This window comes from Sminthopsis crassicaudata, chromosome 5 (assembly GCF_048593235.1).
Source record: "Sminthopsis crassicaudata isolate SCR6 chromosome 5, ASM4859323v1, whole genome shotgun sequence".
Classification (NCBI taxonomy): domain Eukaryota; kingdom Metazoa; phylum Chordata; class Mammalia; order Dasyuromorphia; family Dasyuridae; genus Sminthopsis; species Sminthopsis crassicaudata.
In genome coordinates this window covers 88,509,478-88,529,925 of record NC_133621.1, presented here as the reverse complement: position 1 = coordinate 88,529,925, position 20,448 = coordinate 88,509,478, and positions in this window count along the sequence as shown.

Genomic DNA, 20,448 nt, shown 5'->3' with positions numbered 1-20,448 from the left:
TAGGAGTCAGAAGTATTATCTTCTCATGTAGGAATGTAAACAATTTAATCTTAGTGAATTCCTTATGAGTTCTCTTTCATATTTTTTTATGTTTCTTTTGAATCTTATATTTGAAAGTCAGAATATAATTCCGATCTATTCATTAGGAGTGCTCAAAAGTCCTCTAATCACTTAAATATCTATTTCTTCCTTATATGATTATATTTAGTTTTGCTGGGTAGGTTATTCTTGGTTGCAATCCTAGCTCTTTGCCCTCCAGATTATCACATACCAAACCCTCTTATCCTTTAATTTAGAAGATGTTAAATCTTGTATTATCCTGACTGGTTTTATATTAGTTGTTTGTTTCTGGGTTGAAATATTTTCTTCTTGACTTATGAGTTGTGGAATTTGGTTATAATATTCCCAGTAGTTTTCATTTTATAATCTCTTAGGAGGTGACCAGTGGATTGCTCTCTGGGATTACTCTAGAACAGGGGTTCTCAAACTATGGCCTGTGGGCCAGATGCGGCCTGCTGAGGACGTTTATGTGGCCTGCCAGGTTATGGCAAATGGGCTGAGGGGTGGAGACAGAGTGTGAGGTTTTGTTTTCACTATAGTCTGGCCCTTCAACAGTCTGAGGGACAGTGAACTGGCCCCCTATTTAAAAAGTTTGAGGACCACTACTAGAATATCAAGGAGATTTTCCTTAAAAAATGAAGTCTAGGCTCTTTTTTTGGACCATGCTTTCAGGTAGTCTAATAAATTTGTAAATAACCCATTCTTGATTTGTTTTCCAGGGTCAGTTTTCCCCAAAGGATATTTCACATTTTCTTTTTTTTTTTTCATTCTTTTAATTTTGTCTAATTGATTCTTGATGTCTCATGAAGTCATTAGCTTCTAGTTGCCCAATTCTAATTTTTGAGGAATTATTTTCTTCAGTAAGCTTTTGTATTTCCTTTTCCATTTGATTAATTTTACTTTTCAGGTAGTTCTTACCTTCATTGAATTTTTCCACCTCTTTTTATTTGGCCAATTCTGATATTCAAGGCATTCTCTTCAGTGGATTTTTGTGCCTCTTTTGCTGTTTGACCAATTTTGTTTTTTGAAATGTTACTTTCATCAATATTTTTGTGTCTCCTTTAACAAATTGTTGGCTCTCTTTTTATAATTTTATTACATCATTCTAATTTCTTTCCCCAATTTTTCCTGTATCTCTTCTATTTAATTTTTAAAATCTCATTTGAGTTCTTCTAAGAATTCTTTTTTGGCCCTGTGAATAATTTCATTTTTAGTTGATTTACATGTAACTGTTTTGTCTTTGTTATCTTTTAGGTTTGCGTATTGCTCTTCCATGTCACTATAATAGCTAAATTCTTTTTTTGCTATTGTTGTCATTTCCCCAGCATGTTTCTTGACTTTTAACTTTGCATTAAAGTTGGGCTCTACTCCTAGATTTAATGGAACACTTTCCAAAACTTCAGATTTTTTCTGAAACTAAGTATCACTGTTTGTTCTCCTGGCTTGTAGTCTTGTCTGTGAGCTATTAGAAGCACTTTTCTCTGCTTTGGATCTGTGACCAGGGCTGCAGCTCCCTTTTGGCTTTCAGTGCTTAAGCTTCTTATGAGCCTGCAATTTTGATTCAGCTTCTTGTTGAGGTCACAAGTATCAATATTCCTTTCTGTTTTGGACCTGAGACTAGGTTCCTGTTCTCCAAAGAGCAACCATAAACACTCTGTCTTAGAACAATGCTAGAACAAACTTAGAACCCCAGTTCCCTGGGATCATAAGTACTAGTAATTATGCATGGGCAATGCAACAGGGTCAGCAACCCAGCACCAGAAAAGGGGTCTTATAATTTCTTTTTGACCAGTTGTCTTATTCCCTTACTCCATTGAAGCAGCCACGTCCAAGTCTTGTTGCTGGTTGTTGGGATGTGGCCTGGGCTGCAGGCCCACTATCACTTTGTGAGACAGACTTTTCTTGCCAATCTTCTAAGTTGTCTTAGGTGGAGACATTTAAACTAAATTGTTTGTTGCAGAATTTGGAAGAGACCCTGGCTTTTCTCTGACATCTTGACTCTGCCTCCAAGATACTGATAACTTTAAAGACATGAAGGATTATTGAATGAAAAAATGCTTTGTGGCATTTCTCTAATTGCCATTCCGTTTTCCTCTTTCTTCTAATTGCCAAATTTCTTGAAAAAAATAACCTACCATTACTGATTCCTTTTTCAACTACTTATTAGTTCCTTATAATCAGGATTCTGTTCCTGTTTATCAGTCATTATGCAGAGAGGTGGATGAAGGCTCAAAGAATGGGGGATAGTTGAGCATTCATTAAGAGACATTTCTTTAATATCTGATGCAAATAAATTAGTATGCAAGTCATAAAGATGAATAATAAATATTATCTGCTCTCAAGGACCTTAAATTTGGTGGATAGGATAAATCAAATATAAAAATAGTAACTGTAATGCAAGGTGGACTTAGGTAAATACTATAAATGTCACTGGGTTAAGAACCCTGTTGCATTGTCTATACACAGTTCTGAGTCACAGTCACAAGGAGGAATACTAACACATTATTCCTTGTGATTCCAGGAAAAAGGGTCACTGAATGCAGTTTGGCAGTTCAGTGTATGTTTTATACTAACTCAATGTAATAGATTGTGACATGGTTTGAATCCATGAAGACCTTGATTCGAGTCCCACTTCTAATATACACTGACAGTGTTACCTTAAGCAAGTTAGTTAATGGTTCATGCTCCACTGAATCCTCAAGGACTCTTAAGTTGCAGAGAAGATGAAAACTTACATTGATAGAGTTTCCTCATCTAGAAGTTTTCTACACCAATAAAACCACAAGTCTCAAGCCTTATCTTCTAGGCAAACAGACATACCTTTTAGAATTTTCTTTAAGATACATGGATTTATAATTTAGGAGAAAATGATTGCTTTATTTCCTGATTTTGCTGTAAAATAACCTATGAGAAAACTTTTTTGCCTACCAAAGTCTAAAAGAATAAAAATAAGTATTTGCAAATCAATTTTAGCATTTCAAAATGGTGACTGACTGAATCTCCCAACATAGAATATTTTTTTTTTAAATTCTCTTCTCATTCTCTCCTATTTGCAAATTTATTTCTAAACTTTATCCCCTAAAGGATTGGATTTCAGTAAAATAGCAAGATATTTAAAAACATTGTCATTTAAAACCCCAATTTTCTTGGACTATTGGTTTAATTAGCCTGAAGCCTGTTTTGGGTTATGAATGCCTGTACTTTTCCTTTTGGAATTAGAAATGTGAAAGCTGACGGAGTAGGAGAGTTCCTTAGCTTTGCCTACATGAATGATCCATGAAAGCTTTCTTGATAGAGGCCATCCAGATTGATTAGTTAGGTAGGGCCTCTGAATTGGTTTACTCCCATGGAGAGTATGCTATTACTAGTTAAACATGACATTTAGAAGAATTGTTTATGGAGGAAACATATCTAGTGGGATAGTACTTTATATCTGTGTATATATGTAATATATATTGTGTGTATATGTATATACATACATACATATATATGTATATATATGTATACACACATATTGCTTGTGCCCCAAGGAATTAGCTTCTTTATTTATTTATTTATCTTTCCATCCTAGTGTTTGGCAGATATGCATACCTCCACAACCCTAGAACCATCTCTTCTGTAGGAAGTTAGTTAAATCTTGTATGATAAGATTTCATTTTAAGTTCACTTAATACTTCCAACTTTCATGAGGTTTTCTCAGGCTCCAATCCTGAAGTGGAGATTGATTGCTCTATGATCAAGGTATATTATGCAGCTCTTTGTTCCTCCATTCACAACAGTGCATAATTAGATTAGAAAATATCTAGGAGAGACCCAAGATATGCATAATAGGAGTGCTAATAGATGAGGTTTTTTAATACTTAAATAAGCAGTTTGAGATCACTAATCTAGCCTGGAATGTTAAAAATCAAGGCAAGAATAAATTAAGCAATTTTGTATCATAGTGAATAGATAAGTCTGGGTAGAACAAAGAGGGTTGAGGCAGAGGAGTAATAGTTTTCAGGGAATAATGTGAGACAAAGTGGGAAAGATAGTTTGGGGCCTGATGGGGAAGGATGTTGAATGCCAGACTAATCATTCTCTTTGAATAGATAACCTGTTTCCAGTGTTTTATTTCATTTATATAATGTATTTTGAGGAATGTGAGGATACTCTAGATGTTTGTTGTAGATACTTTTTCTTGAAATTTCCTTACGTATTATATATATTTGTTTGAATATATATAAAACAACAATAACAATTACATATATATATATGTATATATGCACACACATATATTTTTATGTATGTTGTTTGCATGTTGTCTCTCAAAATGTTTATGTCATTCTAATGATAGTAATTATTTCTCGGCAATTTGTAGCCTTGGTCAATGGAAAGCCTTTGCAGAAAAGAAGGCAGGAGAGTAGTTCATCTCTTTATGGAACTAAGAAAAATCTTATTTCATTTATTTCACTCAGTTTTATTCTTGTAGGTTCATCTTTTATTAAGTTGTCTTTCCATATTTAAGATAAACCTATTTCCTTAAAGGACTTTATATCTCATGTTAAGTTTGTGAATCCTCATCTGTTGATTGAAAAGCACGAAATATATTATACTCTGCAATTTTCTGACCGTAGTTCACTAATGGTTTCCTGTATTTTAATGGAAGAATATGAGGTGACAGGAAATTATTTAATTCATAATTCTTGTTAAGGCTCATAAAATACTTGTTAGGTTCATGAAACAGTTCAGATTATGCATTTTTGGAGGTGGGATAGAGCAGGGGATTTTTCCATAAAGATATCACTGTCTTTATGGAATGGATATGTTCTACAAAGTTGGTGACAAATAAGATTTTTGTAAAGTGAATTCTATTTCCTCCATTTAGTTTACTTGTTAAATAGGAAAAGGCTCCTATTGAAAGAAGAAGCAAGGTGTGGTGCAAAGAAACTGAGGTTCAAGGTCTCCTTCTAATAACCTCCTAGTGTTGATTCCAATGAGAACCACTTGGCTCTTTAATATAATGAAAAAGGCAATAGGTTTTGAATTAAAAGACTTGGATTTGCAGTGTGTGAACATGAAAAATGTTTTAAGCTTTTTAAACCTTGTTTTCCTTATCTGTAAAATGGGGTTGAAGCACGGTACAAGTGTTATGATATAATTAAAAGAGGGCTAGCTTTGGAAGTAGAGGGCCTGGGTACAAACTACTCATCTGATCCTTGCTATCTCTGTGGCTTTAGGTCACAGGATGAAAAAAAGCAAATAAAAAAATAAAAAAAGAAGCTAATTTCTTGGGCTACTTAGTCTTGACAACCACTTAATATCACTTAACATTCCCAAGATTCAATTTTCTCATCTCTAAAATGGGGAGTTGATTAGATGATCTTTAATTTTCCTTTCAACATAATTCCTCAATAGATTGAATTAGAAACATTTGGTGAGGAAAGTATTGATAGTGACAAGGATAGTGCCTTGGGGAAGCTGGGTAGCACAGCCTGAGTATCAATCCTGGAGTCAGGAGAACCTGAATTCAAGTTGAGCATCAGATGCTTATGAGCTGGACAAGTCACTTAATGCTGTTTGCCTCAGTTTCCTCATCCTGTAAAATTAGCTGAAGAAGGGAAATGGCAAACTGCTTCAGTCTCTTCTTTGTCAAGAAAACCCCAAATGGGGTCATGGAGAATCAGACATGATTGAAACAACTTAACACAACCGCCACAATAAATTGTGGAAGCTGGCTATGGGCCATAGCATAGGGAGGGCTTTTTTCAGCCATTCATAGCTTTGATTTTTATTTTGGACTCTCTTCTATAACTGCATTTGCATCTTTGCATTTCTTTTTCTTTTCCAGATTCTAAATTTAGTGGGTCTGGAGAGGGTAAACTAGAGTGGGAAAAGGATAGTGAAAGTATAACTAAGAGGGTAATAAAAACTGGGTTATTTTTTGGGGGGGAGGTCAATTTTACATGTTTCTAAATATTTACCCCCAGTCACTAGCTGCTAGGCAGATCCGATTTTCTTTCATGTTTATCTGACCCTGCTCCTTACCATCCCTGGCAGGACAAGAAAGATAACTCAGGATGTGAGAGACATGAGCACAGAGAAAGGAGCACAAGAATATATCAGTATGACAGCATTTTCTGGGCCATTTAACCTCTTAGCTCCATGTGGTATCCTGATCCTTCATTTGACCCTGTCATCCCCTCAAACTGTCATCTGACATTTTTCTTCCCTCACTCATAAAACTCCAGGACAAAAGCCTATAATCCTTGCCTCCCCATTTTTATCTTACACACACTTCTCCACCTAATACATTCTGACTTCTAATCCAACACTCTACTGAAACTACTTTCTCCAAAATCATCAATTATTTTTTAATTGTTAACTCTGATGGCTTTATTGTAGTCTTCATTCTTCTTGAGTAATACATAATCTTTGAAACTAAGCTCCTCCTTTTCCTAGGCATGCTTTCCTTGGGATTTCGTTGTCAAATTGTTTTCATTTGTGTATGATTCTTAGTGACCCCTTTTTGGTGTTTTCTTGATAAAGTACTGAGTGTATATTAAAAATAAATAAACTTACTATATAAAAATATTGTAAGGAAAAAAAGATAGATAGTGGTTTGCCATTTCCTTAACCAGCTCATTCTACAGGGTTAAGTTACTTACTCAGGGTAAAACAAGTCTTGACTTGAGACTTGGTGTTCTATCCCTTGCATCATATAGCTGTAATAGGTGTAAACATATGTATTTTTAAAAAACACACACATTATACATTCATGGTTGCTTGCAATTGTTCCTTTCAATAGAATATAAGCTCTTTGAAAACAGGAACAGTACCCTCAGGAAACTTGGTAGCTAAATGTTAATTGACTGACTGAGAGATTCTCCTTCCAGGATTTAGTGATGCTTTTCCCTTCTGATTTTCCTCTCAGCTATTAGCTATTGCTTCCTGATTTCCTCCACTGGATTATCATTTATGTCTTATCTACTTTACCTTTAGCTTTACTTCTACTATTTAAAATCCTGAATTTCACTTAGAAGTCATTTCAAGTGCCATTAAGGTCTTTCCTGATCTTCCCCTAAACATCTAGCTCCACTGTTTTGCTTTAATAATAAAAAAAAATACTTTATATTTACTTATATGTGAGGTAGCTAGATATCACATGGGAAAAGCACTGAGGTAGGTGTCAGAAAGTCCTGAGTTCAAATACACTGTGTGACTCTTGGTAAGTTGTTCTCTAAGTTTCAGTTACTCCTCTGTAAAATGGAGATAATTGTAGCAACTACTTCCCAGTCTTGATAGGATCAATGGAATATTGGATATAAAGCTTTTTGCATAACTTAACGAGTTATAAAACATTAGCTATTATTATTAATTATTATATAGTTTCTTTTCAATAGACCAAAAGGTTCTACAAAGCAGAACTGTTTTTATATCTTAAGCACCTACCCCAATGCCTTGCCTGTAACAGGTTCTTAATAAATGAATGTAGTTAGGGTAGGGGTTCTTTAACTTTTTTATTTGGTGACCCCTTTGGAAGTTTGGTCAAACCTATGGACCTCTTCTAAGAATGTTTTTTTTAATGCATAAGATATCTAAATATATAGAAGTAGAGTTGTCAAAATATTTTTGATTTTTAAAAAATAATACTTTTTAAGGAGAGGCAACTAGGTGGTATAGTTGATAGCGGGCTGGACCTGAGTCAGGAAGATCTGAATTCAAATCCAGTTTCACACATTTACTAGCTGTGTGACCATGAGAAATTCACTTTAACCTCTGTCTCTGTTTCCTTATCTATAAAATGGGAATAATAGCCATATCTTTTCCCCAGAATTGGTATAAGAATAAAACGAGGTAATATTTTAAAGAGCTTTACAAATCTTGAAGTACTGTAAAATGATGTCTGATATCTATCTATATAAAGTATATTTATCTCTCTTAGTCTCCTTCCATCTTTCCTTCCCTCCTTCTCTTTTTCTCTCTGTATGAAATATATATCTGAACCCCAACTTAGAATTTTTGTTAAAGCTTTATGGCTTTATTCTCCTCACAAGAGCATTATTTTGCATTCTTCTGTTTAGGCATTATGTGTGTGTGTGTGTGTGTGTGTGTGTGTGTGTGTGTGTGTGTGTGTGTGTACTTGCTTATGCATATATGTATACATCTGTAATAATCTCTTCTTTTACAACCAGATTCTACCAGGAGAAATGGAGTAGAAATCTAGTACTATCTATTGTTACTAATTAAAAAAAATTTTTTTATCATACTTTTAACTTTCAAAGCATTTTCATTTCTATCATTTCATTTGATTCTTATGTAAGGCTTTGTATCTATTATTCTCGTTAATTCTTTTCCCAATTTTTTTTTTCTATTTTCATTCCCATTTTTTCTAGTATTGCCATTAAAAACTTTTTTTAACCTTTTGTTTTAAAACTTGCTTCATTTGTTTTAAAAATTCTCATTGGAATTATATCTAAGCTGTGTTTTTCTAGGATATTTTGCTTGTAGATGTTTGAAGTCATTCTCTTCTTCAGGGTTTGTGTTTTGAATGTGTCTCTCATCATAATAGATCTCACCATAATAGTGGGATTGTTTTTTTTTTTTTTTTTTGTGTGTGTGTTTATTCTTCCAACCTATTTCCAACCTGGTCTTGGGCTCCTTTTTAGGACTTCTGGAGAGAAGGTCTGTGTTGAAATTTTGTCCTCTTGAGTCCTTCTGTTAATTCCTTCAGGGTATTGAGTTTTGTGTTATTCCAGAATCTCAGATTAAACTCAGACTAGGGACCTGCAAATTTTCAGTGCTCCTAATATTGTCTGATCCAGTTTGGGCAAAATCTGATCACTGTCCTTTTGATATAAAAATAAAATAATAATGATAACAGTAATAATTAGGATTTATATGACCATTCTTTAAAGTTTGTAAAACATTTTATAAGTAGTACATCATTTTATCCTCTCAACAGTCTTTGGAGATAGGTGCTATTATTGTTCCCATTATATAGATGAAGAAACTGAGATTAAGTGACTTGACCATATTGGCTAGCTAGTGTATATCTGTAGTAGGATTTTAACTTAGATTTTCTGGACTCTAGGTTCAGTGCTCTATTCTTGTGTCACTTAACTGCCACTTTAAAAGTTTCCAACTTAGTTTTGAATCTGTACAAAATTCTTGTTGGCTTGTCCCTGATTGAAATTTCATGTAGATTAGTGCTGGACTCAATCATTCTCAGTTAGTTAGAAAGATTAATTAGTGATAGAATTTCAGGCTCCCTTGTGGTCTGAGATTTCTGCCCTTGTCATTCATAGGTTTCAGAGTGGGCCAAAGACTAGAACTGAGATGTCACTCTTTTCCTGGGTACAGAGCCACATAGCTAGTATTCGGTTTGGAATTTTTTCCTTACTCAAAATAAAGCCCAGGATCCACCATTGCTGTTTAACTGGAAACACTGTATTTAGGTGCAGTTTTCCTCTCTATTCCTTACTAGATCTGTGACCCAGAATTGGGTAGTGAGCAATAGAACTGGTCAGCTGACCCTGTTCCTGTACCCTGCTCAAGATTACTAGCATGAGCATTTCACCTTTTCTTACCTTTGGGAATCTGACCTCTTTTTGTCCCTGGAGACTGGAATAACTGTGGGCTCTTAGCCAGACCTCACCCAAAATGTCCATGGATCTCCCTAAGCTGACCTAGCTGGAAGAATCACTCACTGTTAACTTTTTATTGGATTTCCCAATGAGGACTCCGTCTAGTGCATTTTACAGATCTTTGTGGAGGAATATGCGGGAGACCTTCTTCTTCCTGCCATTCTTTCTTCTTGGATTCATCCTCTCATTTGATGCTTATTACCGTATGAGCTTGGACAATGATAATTATATTCATCTCTCTAGGTCCAGAGAGATTAAGATGAGAAAACAAGACCTAAAGAGTTGAAGTGACTTGTACAGGTTCACATAGCTGGTTAGTAATGGAGCCTGCATTGGAACCTCACTCTTTTGGCTTCTAGGTCCAGAAGGCTGGTGGGTCAGTGATTTGCCATGTATAGAGTTGGAAATCTCTTCAGGAGGAACAGGGATTAAGGGGAAAACAGACCACCTATGAAGCTATGAAGAATGGCATTGGTATCAAGGTTCATTCCTGCTGAAGTTATCCTCCTTGAACCAAGAGTATTGTTTGCCAGGATAATCAGATTTTCTCCAGCTGCTTCTAATAAACAGCATGATAAAATACCAAATGTTTCCCACCAGTCTTTCAGGATAAACTTGGATAGAAGCTGTTGTCATTACTTTTGCTCTTGGAAATGTTGAAATAAGGGCTATTCTTTGTATAATTGGCTATAATCACTGAGGCTGAAGAGGCCTGTACCATCAGTTCTTCATAGGCTTCTATTGGAAAAAATTTTTTAAATGTATCTTGAAAACTAATCTATGTTATTTCCTATGCTCCCTGTTTGAAGTAATTAACCATCAAATTATTCCCTAAATCACAATGAAGCCAATTTTCTTAGAAATTTCTCACAATCAAATGAAATATCTCCCTCAATACTCCATTTGACATTTTCTAACAGTGACACCAATATCCCAAACTGAGGCTGTTGCCTTTCTTTTTCTGTAGATTTCTTTACTTTGACCCTTTAATAACAATAACATCCTTTAATAAAGATAATCTCCCCTTGTTACTTGGAACTAAAATATCATCTTCAAGTTTAATTGAAATAAAGGAGTGGGAAATGATTATCAGCCATATTGAATAGGAAATTTGTTCTGAGACCAGTGATCACTTTTCTTCCCATCTCCTGTTTGAGATAGTAGAGTAGAATAATCATAATAAAATAGTATTTATAGTCAGAAGGGGCTTTAAGAACCATGCAGTTCTTTATTCCTTTCATTTTTTTTTCAGATGAGGAAAAGTCCTAGATCACACAGTTATTGATAGTAGAATACAGTATTCAAACCCAGGTTTTCTGACATCAAATCCATTGTTCTTTCTACTATACTACATAGTCACAGGGTCACAAGACAGTGAGTAGAGTAGATATATCTTTTGCTTAGAAGAATTGGTTCTCTGAAATCTTACAGTGGGCCATCAATATTGTCACTCTCTTGAGTAAAGTCACAGTGTCTCCAGAAGACCCATGTTAATATATATATATATATATATATATATATATATATATATGTATATGTGTGTGTGTGATGGAGGAAATAAATTAACCCTTTGACATCCATTAATATGTTAGTGCTGATTGATTAACAAATAAATTAGCACCCAACAAGTCTATTTCCATCAAGCAAGGGTTAAAAACCAACTTGTCAATGGATAAGTGATCGCTGTGGGCTAATGAAATAGTGTTAAAGAAATGTGGATTGGGGACAGGAGTATAAAATTCTATTATCTATAATCTAATATAGACTGAATAAGCTTAGAGTTTGCCTGGGCCAAGGATAACATCAGATTGTTTTATCTGGGGCTTTCAAACATTACCCCAAAGTTAATGGGGATAGAACTTCAGGATGGTGTTGTATCACTCAAAAGATGTCTCAGGCTCTCTTAATTCTCCATGAATTAATTCTGAACCCTGGCCAAAGTTAAAGTACCAGGAATATTTAGATCATGCAAGAAAGGAAACATGAATATATACATTTCTCTCCATAATCAGTGGTTGAAACACATAGAGAGAAGCTTATAGTAGGAAATTAAGAAACCCCTTATAGAAGGGGATCCTTACAATGAATACAGAAATTTCCCAAGCCCCAGAGCCACATCTGAATAGTTCTCTGAAGTAGCTGAAAGTGTTACAAGACTGTAATAGTGACTAACTTATTACACCAGTGGTAATGTCCATTTTTTCCTCCCTGTGTATAAATAGCTAGCATTTATATAGCACTTTGAAGTTCACAAAACATTTCATAGTTCTATATTATCTCATTTGAGCCTCATAAAAACCTTATGGGGTAGATGCTATTATTATCCCCATTAAACTGAAGTTTACAGAGGTCAAGTGACTTGCCCAGAATCATACAACTAATAAGCTCCTGAGGTAGGATTTGATTAAATCTTCCTGATTCTAGATCTAACACTCCATCCTTTTCATCAATTAGATGCCTATCCTATATGCTACCTCTATACCATATGTCCCTGATGACAGTATGTCCTCTATGATCTGTTGGTGCTGTCCAGCTTTCCCTTTTCTTCCTGTCTCTGATCATGATTCTGACAGAGTTAGTGAGAATTAGTGGATGGGTTATTAAAGGAAGATTGTAAAAGCAGAAGTCAGGAGATGCAGGACTCTTAGAAGCCTTTTGGAATCAAGGCCCCATGAAAAAGCATGGATGGTTGGTGATTGGGGAAATTCTGAAAAGTTAATAAAAGAGCAAAGAAAACAAATATGTATCTTCATATCCTTGCTTCCTTGACTTCCTTGAAGTCTACCTAAAAACCCACCTTCTTCAAGAAGTCTTTCCCAGACCTCTTATATCTTAGTATCTTCCCTCTGAGACTGTGCATGTATTAGGAAATTACTGAGTGATATAGTGAATAAAACTCTGATCTTGGAGTCAGGAAAACGAGTTCAAATCCAGCCTCAACTATTTACTAGCTGTGTGACCTTGGGTAAGTCATATAACTACTGTTTACTTCAGTTTCCTCAATTGCAAAATAGGGATAATGAGAATACCTACTTCTCATGTTTTGAATATCAACTGAAATTTTTTTTTTTGGTAAATTGGGTAGCAAAATAAAAAATGGCAAAAGGGTGATTTAAGGAAAAAAAGCAAGATCTATATAATCTGATGCAAAGTGAAATGAGAAGAACCAGGACATATTTGGATATATTAACAACAAAATTGTGATGATGGCCAATTGTGAAAGATCTAGCTACTCTAATAAATACAATTATCCATGACAATTTCAAAAGTTTTATGTTGAAAAAATTCTATGCACCTCCAGAGATAGAACTGATGAACTCTGAATGAATATTAAAATATAATTTTCTTTCTTTTAAAAATATTACCTTTATGAAAAATGCTTCACATTATTTCACTTATATAAATGATACATTTTTGCCTTCTCAGTTGAATAGGAGAGGGAATAAGAGAATTTGAAACTCAAAATTTAGGAAGAGAAAAATAAATAATAGACAAAGAATAAAGTAGCTAGTACAGTTTCAGACACATAGTTAGTTGACACTACATAAAAATGCTTATGATGATACTTTGCCTACTCTGTGCCCAGTATTGGGGTAAGCTTTTACATTTGTTTTTAAAACTTTGAGTTCCAGATTCTCTCCCCCCATTGAGAAGATACACATGTGAAGTTATGCAAAACATTTCCATGAAAATCATGTTGCAAAAGAAAAGATAGATTTCCCTTCCCCCAAGAAAAGTCCTCAAGAAAAATAAAGTTAATAAAAGTGTGCTTTAATCTGTATTCAGACATAATCAGTTCGTTCTCTGGATATAGATAATGTTTTTCATCATAAATCCTTCCAAGTAGTCTTGGATCATATTGATGAGAATAGCAACTCACAGTTGCACATCCCACAACATTGCTATTACTTTGTACATAGTACATATTGCTTGAGTTCATGGGAGACTTGCAAAGTTTTTCTAAGAGCATCCTGCTCATCATTTCTTATAAAACAATAACATTCAGTCATTTCCCAATTAGTGGTCATTCCGTTAAGGTAAAACAATTAAAAATTTTTTTTAAAGTTTTAGGTTGTAAATTCTGTTTTTCTTTCTCTCCTTTGCCTACCCCTTCTGTTACACAGCAAACTATCTGAGATAGGTTATACCTGTGCAATCATGTAAAACATTTCTGCATTAGTCATTTTGTACAAGAAGAGTTGAACAACAACAACAAGAGAATGAAATAAAGTGAGAAAGAAATAAAGAAAAAAAGTAAAAAATAGTATGCTTCAACCTGCATTCAGACAATATTCCTTCTTTTTTGGAGATGGATAGAATGCTTCATTACGAGTCATTTGGAATTGTCTTGGATCATTGTATTGCAGAGAAAAGCTAAGTCATTCATAATTCTTTATCTTATAGTATTTCAATTATTATATACAATATTCTCCTAGTTCTGCTTACTACACTTTGTATCATCAGTTCATGCAAGTCTTTACAGGTTTTTCTGAAATCATTATGCTTGTCATTTCTTATATAGCACATTAATATTCCACAATAATTTTAACCCACCTCTTGTTCTCCTATTCTTTAATTGATTGTCATCTCCTCAATTTCCAATTCTTGCTGCTGTAAATATTTTTGTAGAAATAGGTCCTTTTCCCTTAAAAAACCTCATTGGAATATAGACTTAGAGGGTTATTGCTGGAGCAGAGGGCATTATACTCTCTTATAGACTTTTGGGCATAGTTCCAAATTGCTTTCCAGGATGGTTGGATCAGTTCACAACTCTATCAATAATGTATTAGAATTTCACTTTTCTCAGATCCCCTCCAACATTCATCATTTTTTATTAATAAATCTGATAGATGTGATGTGATGCCTCAGAATTGTTTTATTTTGCATTTCTCCAATCAACAGTGACTCAGAACATTTTTTTCCCATATGACTGTGGGTAACTTTGATTTCTTTGTCTAAAAACCAGCCAACACTTTCCTTCCCAAAACTTAATCATTCAACCCCATTCCTGACCAACATCCTACCATTTTCATATTTTAAATCATAATTCAGAAATCCAAATCCATTTTCAGATTTCATCTTCTTAACCATTTGTTCATTTTCTACATTTGCCTTTCTTTTCTTTTGAAACATTTGGCCTTAATTGATAGCAGTGATGGAAAAAAAACCCCACTATGCTCCCAAGACCTTCAATTCCCTTCCTAATATTGCACAATCCCTAGGAATTCTTTCCAGATTCTTTGTGACCATATGAATAATCCAAATCAGGTAGCTTTTTAACAAGTAGTCAACAAATATTGAAAAATTTTTATCTTATAGCCAGGTTCTTTGGAAGAACAATAGATTCTCTCTTATTAATAAATTATTAAATAATTAATTAATTCACATCAATCAATTGGTGCTCTAATACCCTTCAGCAGGGAGATACCCATCACAACTACTTACATTTTCTTCTGGCCCTTACTAAATGATGTCTCACATGGTAGGTCTACAAATTTAGTCTTCAGAGCACAAGCATTAACTTTTTCAGAGTGTCCTGGTCCTTGACCTTCTCTGCTCCTTTCCTTTGGGAGAAAGGCATCAGTATACTGATAAATATCTAACAATTGGCTCTCGGGGAAAAAAAAGTACAGACAACAATTTTAAATCTAATCTACAATATTAACATTGCCCCTGTCACTTTCTTAATTCTATATAATTAATCAAATAATTTAAGCAGTTATTCATAACATTTGCTGATTTCTGAGGCATAAATACTTCTGGAGAAAACAATACTGTTTTCTGGACTTGGTTCTGGCTCCAAAGGGTCCTATCATATCACTAACCTAGCTCCAAGTGTTTGGTGGACCTTTTATGTAAATATAATCTTTTCTCAATTATCCATATGAATGAGAGAAAGTGATATAGACATAATTGATGGCAGCAGATAATTAAATATCCTCTTACCTCATTTCACTTGTGAACATTGGTGGGCATTTGCAAATTAATGACCAAGGAAAGGTGCAGCTGCCAGCTATGGAATGGAGCAGAGTGAGCCAGCTTATTTGAGAGCAAAGCCTTATCTGTATTGTGCATGGAACAATTGAGCCCCTAGATAAAAATAAATAGGTCAGTATCATAGTAAACAGGTTCATTCATTCATTCTTTATTTATTTTTATTCACACTTCTTCCTTGCTATTGCTGTTTTCAGTCCCGATAAATCAAGAATTCCTAAATCAAGTCCAACCCAGTTCAGCTGTTCTGAATTCTGCAGGAGCTACCCACTACATTTGGGCAAACACCCTGGACCAGGGTGAACCCCACATTAGCATTTTAATTGCTGGCTGATAGCTTTGCTGTTGCAGGACTCAGCCCACAATGGTACAGTATGCAAGTTTCAATTAGTTTTTACCCTGTGATTTACTGGGCCTATAAAATACGTCTCTCTATAGCACTTAGAAAGTAATACACTTGACACATTAGAAGTAATATACTCTGCATTACAAAACAGCAGTGTCTCCTGCCTAGAAGCCACTGGCATTGCCTTTAGCTTAAAATGGGCTCTTAGAAAACCCAAACCAAAGTGCCAGAGTGATTGATCATTGGGTGGGGTTTCATTAAAAATTAAAGCAGGTTCAGCCACCTTAAAACTTCTGACCTACAAATTCCCTTCCTAAGGAAAACATGGATTCATCAAAGCTCAGGATTTTAAAATGATGACTACTTTTTTTTTTTTTTATTAGGGACTATTCATCAAAATATTATTTATTGAGCCCAGCAAAGTGATTGGTTGTGCTTAGTTTTACTTTTTTTGTTTGTTTTTATTTTTTGTTTTTAAGCTCAGTGGTGGTTGGTGATTTCAAACTTTTTGATGTATGAAGGGTTTTAAAAAATTAGTTAGTTTTTAATAAAATGGATATCCCCATTTTACTCAGGCTGGAAGTGTAGGAGCTACACATGTACCCTATCTCACTTTGAACAGTATGGAAAATTTTACTTTTCTGCAAGTAATCTGGTAGATCTCCCTTCTGGGAGCTTACCATCTTAATACTAAGATACACAATCTTACTGTTAAACTTAGGTCAAACATTTGATTGATTTGGTCTAATTTAACCTAGAATTCCTAATCTCAAGAGCCTCCACCTTCCCAATTAATTGGGATTATAGATGTGTACTATGAGTTTGAAAGGCAAAGTTAGACAACCAAGACAGGCAAAATCTCCTGAATTTTTTTTTTAGGGGGGGCTCATTATGGATATAACGGATATGGTCTACACCTGGCAATTGTTCTTTTTGCTTCCTATCATTTAGACCAGTTCTCCACATTAAATGTTGCATATTGTCCTAGTTGGTACATTTAAAGAGGAAAACGAATGAGTTTTCATTATATGTCATTTTGTTGTTTCTAAAACCTTTCTTTATATACATGATCTCGTTTGACACAAATGGAGTCTGTTGTATTTTAAAACAGGTTAGCTAGGTTGGATAGAATGTTAAGTTTGGAGTCAATGAAACTCAACTTTTCACAACTTATTAGTTGTTTGATCCTGAGCAAATCACCTCTTTTAAGCTCAATTCTTTTTTCCTCTAAAATGGAACTAACAATAGTATGTACCTCACAGGACTATTTTAGGGAACAAGTGAAACAACACATATTAATGAATGAATGAAATAGCACATTATAAAAATCTATAAAATTTTAAGCAACTTATAAATGATAACTGCCATTATTATAATTATTATTGTTTTTGCTGTTGGAATATGATAAATATGTTAACAAAGATGCTTCAGATCATTTCAGGGATCTCAAAATTATCTATTAGTACTGTGAGAGTCCTTCTCTAGTGTTTTCCCAGAAGAGAGAATCTTTCAAATCCTATTATTTCAAGGTCTTGGTAATAATGTCGTTTGGTAAATGAAACAACAAATGATAATATATAACAATAAATGACAGCTATGTTTTTGAACATGAGATGTATTTATAAAATGCACAGGACTGAAATATATGTGGAATATCAGAGGGAGATAATAATAGGTCAAAACCCAAAATGCTGAATTACCAAATTCTTCATGTATGAATTTTATTTATTTATTTATTTATTCCCTCTGCTTATATGGAAATCATAAAAATCCATTCACATGTCAAGTGTATGAAAAAGGATGGAATTGTAGAAGAAAGCCTGGAAATACAAAAAGTCATGAGGTCAAAGGCAATGTTTGGAATTGAAAAGCTCTTAGCTCATATGATCTGTGATCTCAAAAGAAAGAGACAAACATTGTTGGCTAGTCACAGTGTGACATTTCTGAAAAGATAGTATGTACCTTACCTTTTTATTCATAGACTGGAGATAAAAGAGAAAGAAAATGCAGGATCACCTTGGTAATAAATAAATAAAAATTTCTCTCTCTTGACTGTCATAGGCAAAGTCATGTACACTGAAAATCTTCTCTTTTCCAGTTTTCAGTGTATGTTACATGTACTAGATTGAATGGTCAATTTTATCCACCATTTTATGAATGGGTCCTGCACTATTTACCTGCTCCTTCTTCAATATCTCTTATACCCTTACACCTAATCCAGCACCAATCCCTGTTGTTATCATCTTGCAACATCTCTTGAAAACATCCTTTTTTTTTCTCTGACCCTGTTTGAGGCAGTACCTCTCCACCTCTTGCTTAGAATAGTGCAACAATCTGCTGTTGGCTCTGCCTGCCTTGAGTTTCTCCCTACTTCAATGCTCCACTCTGCCACCAAAGTGATTTTCTTAAAGCACAAGTCTAACCATGTCAACCCTCTACTCAACAACATACTCCAGTGGTTTCTTATCACCTTCAGATCAAACACTGCTTAGCATTTAAAGCCCCTTCATAATCTAGCCCCTTCCTAACTTCCAGTCTCCTTATATCTTCCTTTCTGCCATCCCTTGGATGCATGTAAGACTTTCTCTGGCAGAATGGGTGGATGAGAACAATTGGTTTCAATGGCCACGAAGGTGGCTGAAGCAGGTGCTGTGAAGCACTTACAGCTTGGCCAACCATCAAAGACCCCATGGTCATCTACTGTGTCTTGAGCTATCACCAATCATTTTGACTTCTGATCTTCCAGTCAACTTCAACGACCCTGAAATAGAAAATGAGGCTGATGACTTTGCACAATTCTGTCTCACTTAAATCCAAATCATGTGTAAGTCTTTACCTGTGATGTCACTGATTCTCTTTGAAAATGAAAGATGAACAATAACAATAATTTCCTGCCATACACTCTGATCCAGTGACATAGCCCTGCTGGCTGTTCCATGAACAAGATACTCTACCCATCTGCTCCTGGCATTTCCTCTGTATGTCTCTTTTGTCCAGAATGCCTACTGGCTTTCCTGGTTTTCTATGAGTGCTAACTACAATCCCCTCTTCTACAGGTAACCTTTCCCAACTCCTCTTTATTCTAATTCCTTCATTTTGTTAATTATTTCTTATTTATCCTTTACTTAGCTTATTTGTACATATTTGTTTACTTGTTGTCTTCCCCTTTAGATTGTTAGCTCCTTGAGGGTAGGGATGGTCTTTAGACTCTTTTTGTGTCTCTAGTGTCTACCACAGTGCCTGGCACATAGTAGGTACTTAATAAATGTTTATTGATTGATGTATTTATCTCTTCATTCTTAAGGAGATAAAAAGATACCTAAAACATTGCCCTTGTCCTCATGAATCACCTGCAAAAATAATTATACACAAGGGAGAATATTATAATTTCCATATGAAAGTTATAGACAATAAATGACATAGGGTTTTAAGGAAAGGAAACTACTTTTCATTTAGGATATTCAGAGAACCTTAATGATTAAGGTGAGACTTGAACTAAACTGGAGAATATAGGGAGCATTTCAGTAGTCAGAATTGATAGCGGATTATTTACTTTGGAAATAGGAAGATACAAGGAAAGTTTGGGGGACTAATGGATTACTTTGAGCAAGGAGTTTGCCCAAAAGAGTAACAAGATAGAAAGGTAGAGTGGGGCGAGGCTAGGAAGGACCTTGGCAGTTTGGCCAAGTCTTAACATTTTGCTATTTTAGTCATGAGCTGCTGCTGCTCATTTTTTTTTTTTTGAGCTATTTGTTTTAGTGGAGCTTTGATCTTGTAGTCAGAAAGCTTGGGTTCAAATCCTGCTTACAATATTTACTTTATGTGCATTTATAGGCAAATACTTACCTTTTCTGATTCTTATTTTACTCATCTTTGAGATAAGGTTAATTCTTGAATTGCTTCCTATCTTTCATGTGGCAGTGATGAAAATGCTTTGTAAACTTCATGTTGCAATAGAAATGTAAATAGTTTTTGCCACTAAATTGGTACCAATGATGATGTGTGTATGGAAGAGCATGGGGAGGCTGGAGTTGGAGAGGTAGTTACTCAGCAAGTCAGTAATGCAGTTAATTGACTTCAGTTACTTCCTGCCCTTCACTCCTTTTTCTGTGGTTAGATTTAGATCCTACTTTCCCTTAACTCTATCTGCCCAGTCATTGCAATGTTCTAAATAACTTGAAGGAAAAAAATCACCAGTGTGAATACTCAGGGAGCTCCCAGATCCCATATTTTCTATGAGTAGACTTGCCACCAATTTAGCAAGGTCCTGAATTAGGTCACAAGATGATAGCATTGCTTTTCTGGATTGAACCACTAAAGCACACTATATGATCATAGCTAGCAAAAGAAATCTGTTTTAATAGGCTATTATATTTCTAAATAGAATTCATCTCCCCCCACCCTCCCAAATATATTTCAGTC